The sequence below is a fragment of the Triticum aestivum genome, chromosome 1D (assembly GCF_018294505.1).
Source record: "Triticum aestivum cultivar Chinese Spring chromosome 1D, IWGSC CS RefSeq v2.1, whole genome shotgun sequence".
NCBI lineage: Eukaryota > Viridiplantae > Streptophyta > Magnoliopsida > Poales > Poaceae > Triticum > Triticum aestivum.
Window position 1 is genome coordinate 48115055 of NC_057796.1, and position 6981 is coordinate 48122035.

The window sequence follows — 6981 nt, forward strand, 5'->3', positions numbered from 1 at the left end:
TTGTTTGAGAGAGACTATCTTCATCCTACGCCTCCCACGGATTGATAAACCTTAGGTCATCCAGTTGAGGGAAATTTGCTACTGTCCTACAAACCTCTGCACTTGGAGGCCCAACAACGTCTACAAGAAGAAGGTTGCGTAGTAGACATCAATACCTGCCTATAGAAGCTTCAATACTTCATTTCTTACCACTTCTTTCATCTTAGGATTTACCCGTCGTTGATGATCGACAACCGTTTCAGCATCTTTCTCCAATTTTATTTTGTGCTGACATAAAGTGGGACTAATGCCCTTAAGATTATCGAGATTATATCCAATAGCGGCATGGTGCTTCTTCAAAGTTTTCTTTTCTTCATGCTCTGAAAAGTTAGCACTAATAATAACAGGATATATCTTCTTTTCATCAAGATAAGCATATTTCAGAGTATCAGGTAAATTTTTAAGCTCGAACACAGGATCACCCTTGGGTGGAGGAGGATCCCCAAGGATTTCAACAGGCAAATTGTGTTTCAAAATAGGTCCTTGATTAAAGAATAAATCATCCATTTCCCTTCTTTCATTCATAAACATATCATTTTCATGGTCTAGCAAATATTGTTCTAAAGGATCGTTAGGAGGCATGGCAATAGAAGCAAGACCAATTATTTCATCCTTACTAGGCAATTCCTTATCATGGGGTTGTCTATGAAATTTAGAGAAATTAAAATCATGAGACATATCCCCCAAACCAACAGTAACAATATCTTTCTCGCAGTCTATCTTAGCAATCACGGTATTCAAGAAAGGTCTACCAAATATAATGGGACAAAAATTATCTTGTGGGGAAGGAAGAACAAGAAAATCAGTAGGATATTTTATCTTCCCGCACAAGACTTCAACATCTCTAACAATCCCAATTGGTGATATAGTATCTCTATTGGCAAGCTTAATAGTAACATCAATATCTTCTATCTTAGCAGGTGCAATGTCATTCATAATTTCTTTATATAAGATATAAGGAATTGCACTCACACTAGGACCCACATCACATAAGCCATGATAACAATGAACTCCTATTTTAACAGAAACAACAAGCATGCCAACAACAGGTCTATGTTTATCTTTCATATCGGGTTTAGCAATTCTAGCAGCTTCATCATAAAAATAAATAGCATGCCCATTAATATTATCAACCAAGAGATCTTTAACCATAGCAATACTAGGTTCAACTTTAATTTGCTCAGGGGGTGTAGTTGTTCTAGTATATAACTCTTACGAACCACAGTTGAAGCTTTAGCATGATCCTTTATTCTAACAGGAAAAGGTGGTTTCGCAATATAAGCAGTATGAATAATAGGATCAACATTAGAGGTAATAATTTCTTCTTCAAATTTAATAGGTTCTACTACTTTAACTTCAATGGTAGGATGATATTTAAACCACTTCTCCTTAGGGAGACCAACATGTGTAGCAAAAGATTCACAGAAAGAAGCTAACATCTCAAAGTCAAGTCTAGATTCAGTGCTAAAATCACGAAAAGCATTGGTATACATAAAAGATTTAACACAATCAAACTTAAGGTTTATACCTGACTCTGTACCTTCGTCGAGTTCCCAATCTTCATAGTTGCGCTTAATTCTTTCCAATAAATCCCATTTGGATTCAATATCCCTCTTCATATAGGAAACAGTACAAGAAGTATAGAGCATGGATCGATCATTATGAGAAAGCCGAGCATAAATTTTTTGAATAATAATTTCTCTTGAGAGCTCATGATTGGGGAATGACTATAACATTGACTTAAGCATCCCCCAATCTTGAGCGATACTTTCTCCTTCACGAGGCCAAAAATTAAATATATAATTCTGATCACGACAAACCAGATGCGTAGGATAAAACTTCTGATGAAACTCCAATTTCAATCGGTTGTAGTTCAATGATCCAATATCATCCAGTAGCCTATACCATGTCAATGCCTTTCCCTTCAAAGATAAAGGGAAGACCTTCTTCTTGACCACATCCTCGGGCATACCTACAAGCTTAAATAATCCACAAACTTCATCCACACAGATTAGGTGCATATCAGGATATAATGTTCCATCTCCTTCATAAGGATTAGCTAGCGGTTTCTCTATCATACCCGAAGGAATTTCATAATAAATATTTTCAGTAGGTGCAGTAGGTTGAGGAGCAACTCTTTGCTCTTCCGGTCGAGGTGAAGATACCCCGAACAAGCCACTCAAAGGATTATTTTCCATACTAACAAGTGACAGTGAATTTCAGCACACTATATAAATGTTTTCTTACCAAATTCCACTTACCAAAGACACTTCACTCCCCGGCAACGACGCCATAAAAGAGTCTTGATGACCCACAAGTATAGGGGATCTATCGTAGTCCTTTTCATAAGTAAGAGTGTCGAACCCAATGAGGAGCAGAAGGAAATGACAAGTGGTTTTCAGCAAGGTATTCTCTGCAAGCACTGAAATAATCGGTAACAGATAGTTTTGTGATAAGATAATTCGTAATGAGTAACAAGTAAATAAAGTAACTAAGGTGTAGCAAGGTGTCCCAATCCTTTTTGTAGCAAAGAACAAGCCTGGACGTACTCTTATATAAAGCAAAGCGCTCCCGAGGACACATGGGAATTACTGCCATGCTAGTTCTCATCATGCTCATATGGTTCGCGTTCGTTACTTTGATAATTTGATATGTGGGTGGACCGGTGTTCAGGTGCTTCCCTTCCTTGAACAAGCCTCCCACTTATGATTAACCCCTCTCGCAAGCATCCGCAACTATGAAAGAAGAATTAAGGTAAACCTAACCATAGCATGAAACATATGGATCCAAATCAGCCCCTTACGGAGCAACACATAAACTAGGATTTAAGCTTCTGTCACTCTAGCAACCGATCATCTACTTATTACTTCCCAATGCCTTCCCTTGGCCCCAATAATGGTGAAGTGTCATGTAGTCGACGATCACATGACACCACTAGAGGAAACACAACATACATCTCATCAAAATATCGAACGATTACCAAATTCACATGATTACTTATAACAAGACTTCTCCCATGTCCTCAGGAACAAAATTAACTACTCACAAAACATATTTATGATCAAGATCAGAGGAGTATTAATTATCATTAAGGATCTGAAAGTATAATCTTCCAACGGATAAACCAACTAGCATCAACTACAAGGAGTAATCAACACTACTAGCAACCCACAGGTACCAATCTGAGTGTCGTGGGAAACCACGGCAACCTATGGGACCAGAGGACCCCTTGCTGGTTTCGGCCACACAAAGAGCAGATGAGCGTGGGGCAGCATGGCAGCAATCACACAAGCAATTTTACCCAGGTTTGGGCCGTCGTGAGGCGTAAAACCCTACTCCTGCTTTGGTGGATTCATGGTGGAAGAACGGTGGTAGAGCGTAGTACACTTGCCCGGCAGGGGCGGCAATGGCTACGCGCGAATGGGTGTGTGTGTTATCCAACCTTCCAACCATTTCTATAGTTTCCATGGGCCTCCTTCTATAGATAAAGGGGTTACCACAATGGCAAAGTACTCATTATGCACTGACAAGATAGCAAACAGTGGTATCATACGTAACACTACAGGCTGACAGGGTGCATTAAATGCGTCGCTTAACGTCACGTCACTGGTTGCCCGGCAAGCCTTGCCGGGCAGTCTCACCAGCTCCATGCCTACTCGCTCGACACGTCGTAGGACGGGTGTCATCTGTAGGCATTTCCTGTGGAAAAAGGCCACCATGTGGCAAATGGCTGCCACTTAGTCACTTTGCGGCTTGACACCGCACTGATTGACGACGTGGGTCGTGACGGAGTGGTTGGGTGAGGTGGTTTTGCCTCTATGAGCCCCGGTAGGCCCTGCCGGGACGTCTTGGATGTCTTCTTCCAGGGGTAACCCTGTCCTTGTCGAGCTCGTCTGCCCGGCAAGGGAGGCTTTTCTCCTCGTAGTGTCTTGTTTCTCTGGCTTGATCTTGATCCTCTTGATCTGCATGTTGGCTCTTCGATGATCTCAGTCTCTTGTACTCTTTCACGGCTTGGTGTTGTACTCTTTTGTCGGTGTACAAAAGTAGGGGTGCTCCTTTTGATCCCTTTACTTGTGCACGGACAGTCGGAGCCGCGCCCACGCACACACTAAGAAGAGCAGGGGAAGTAGGAAGAAGCCAGAAGCACAAGATGGCCAAGGCAGCGCCAAGGCCAGAAACACAAAGAGCAGAAGGGCAAAGCAGGCTCCCCCGGCAAGACCCTTGCCAGGGCAGCCTCAGCAGCCCCGGCAAGAGCTTTGCCGAGGGCGGCACGCCCAACGCTGACAGAGCGAGCCACCACTGAGCCCACGGGTTCCAACTCAACCAACCACATTGTAACTAGGGCTCGGGAGGCACCTCTGTGGTGGCATGCAGATCTTTGTCAAGACCATAGATATGAGATCAGATGAGGACCGGAAGACGGCGACCCTCGGCGGGATCCTTGCCAAGGAAAGCCACGAGACCCCCGGCAAGATCCTTGCCGGGGACGACTGCGCGCCACGGCAAGGCCCTTGCCGGGCCCCCGTCAAGGCCCTTGCCGAGGGCATCAGTGGGGCCACTACCAGGCCCGCACCAGCCAAGTTTCCACCACCATCAGCATGCAGCTGCCAGCCTGACCAGCTGGGCTGGCACCTGCGTGGCAACATGCAGCTTCCAGGCCAGATCAGCAAGTGCCTACGTGGCGGCATGTAGATCTTTGTGAAGACCCTACCACCGCGCCACCTCAGCGGCTTGCCTGCCTACATGGCGCCGCATGCATCGCTGTTCAGGGCGCGTGTCGAAGTGAGGAGGAGCAGCGACGGACTGGACGGGCCTCGCTCCCGTCCCCGATAAAGCTAGGGGACACCTAAGCGACGCATTAAATGCGTCTTGTCCTGTAATATGGGTGATAAGCTCATAGTACTGTAGGCCTTTCCACCTCGTGTGTGCCACTGTGGCAGCCCCTTTCGACTATAAAAGGATGCCCTTGGCATACTGGAGGGGGATTCGGCTCTTTTGAACGACACAGCCACCGTAGCTAGTTCGAGAGCTCAAGAACACTCAATACATCCACCAAAGCAGGACTAGGGTTTTACGCATCCTCGTGGCCCGAACCTGGGTAAACAATCCTTGTGCTAACTATTAATCCTGCTCTTCTCACAACCCTGCACCCCGGCAACCGTAGTAGGGACTCTTGTGATCTCATAGGTATCGTTTCCCACCGACATCTTTGGCACGCCAGCACTAGTAGGAAATGGGGCTTTTACCCCGGTTTGTTAGGGCCTTTTGTCCCGGTTTTTGAACCGGGACTAAAGGGTCGTTACTAAAGCCCTAACCCTTTAGTCCCGGTTCTTACGCGAACCGGGACAGAAGGTCCTCCACGTGGCCGCTGCTACCAGCCCAGGCAGGGGGGCCTTTGGTCCCGGTTGGTGCCACCAACCGGGACCAATAGGCAGGGCCTTTTGTCCCGGCTGGTGCCACCAACCGGGACCAATAGGCATGGCCTTTTGTCCCGGTTGGTGTCACCAACCGGGACCAATAGGCATCCACGCGTCAGCATTTCAGGGGCTGGGGTTTTTGTTTTTTTTTGAAAGGGGGGGGGGTGGGGGTTTTGGGGGGTTAATTTAGGTGTTTCATATATTGTGTTAGCTAGCTAATTAATAGAGAGAAGTGTCCTCTCTTATCTCCGTGCTTGGTCGACGCTACCTACTATATACGAATGGAGAGGACTAGACACGCTCTAGCTAGTAATCAAATGAAGGAAACAGAAGATTGTCATGAACATATGCATATAGAGAGAAGTGATATCGACCACCTCTCCTTCTCCGAGAGATTGGTCGAACAACAAGTTCTCGTATATCTATCCGACACTACCGGCTACATATATACAATAATTATCTCTTACAATACAATCTCCTAATTAAATTGTAAGAACACAGGGTCCACATAGTATTCTCCGTTTTCAGCGATCACGTGGTCAAGGAAGAATGCCGCCAATTCCTCTTGAATTCCTCGCATACGATCTGGTGCTAGGAGTTCATCCCGCTTCCGAAACATCTAATTTGAAGAAGGGGGTCAATACATATATATATGAATAAATGAAACTCAACAGAAATGATGGTAATAAAATAAAATTGTGAATATTATTGCTTACGCACTTCATAATGTTCGTCAGAGTAGCCCCGCTCACAGGTCGTGTAGCGGATGGAGTCGCAAATGTAGTATCCACAGTAATTATTCCCGACTTCCTGCCACAACCACTTTACAAGAAATAGAGGTCAATCAAACTGATAAGCAAGCATGCTAAATGGTATTCATGAAACTAGCGCTTGAATCACTAGGAGATGCGCGGAACATGCTACTATAGTACTTACTTTCGGGTGTTTAAATTGCAGCTTCTTCGGCAGTCCCGGAGCTTTTGTGGTGAATTTTCTCCAAACCCTGCCAGACAAAGAAAACAATTACTTGATATTAGGAAATGAACAAAGTTGCTGATATGGTGGATAATGATCGATTTAACTTACTTCTCGAGCATTTGAGTCATGTTCGCATAGTCCTGGGGATCTTTTCGTCTCGAGTCTAAGACGGTTACTACTCCCTGCTCAAGCTTAATCTCTAGGAGAATATAGTGGAAGCTGCGCATGCATGCATAAGTCATCAATTACATTACCATAACCTGGACTAATAAGGGAAACCGAATATGCACAAGACAGTAACACTCACTTGAAGTTGTAAGGAAAGAGTATTATATCTTTGTTTTGATTTAATACCAACGATCGTAGCAAGTTGGCCTCGGCTTCTTTGGGATGTTTTTCAACCGTATATGCATCTATGAGATTTGTGTTAATGAACCCAATATCACCGATTTGTCTTTTCTTCAATTCGGCGATCTTCAATCTGCATAATATAGTGAGGATAATTATAAATACATGCAATGAAAGAGCTGACCTATATAGAGAGACT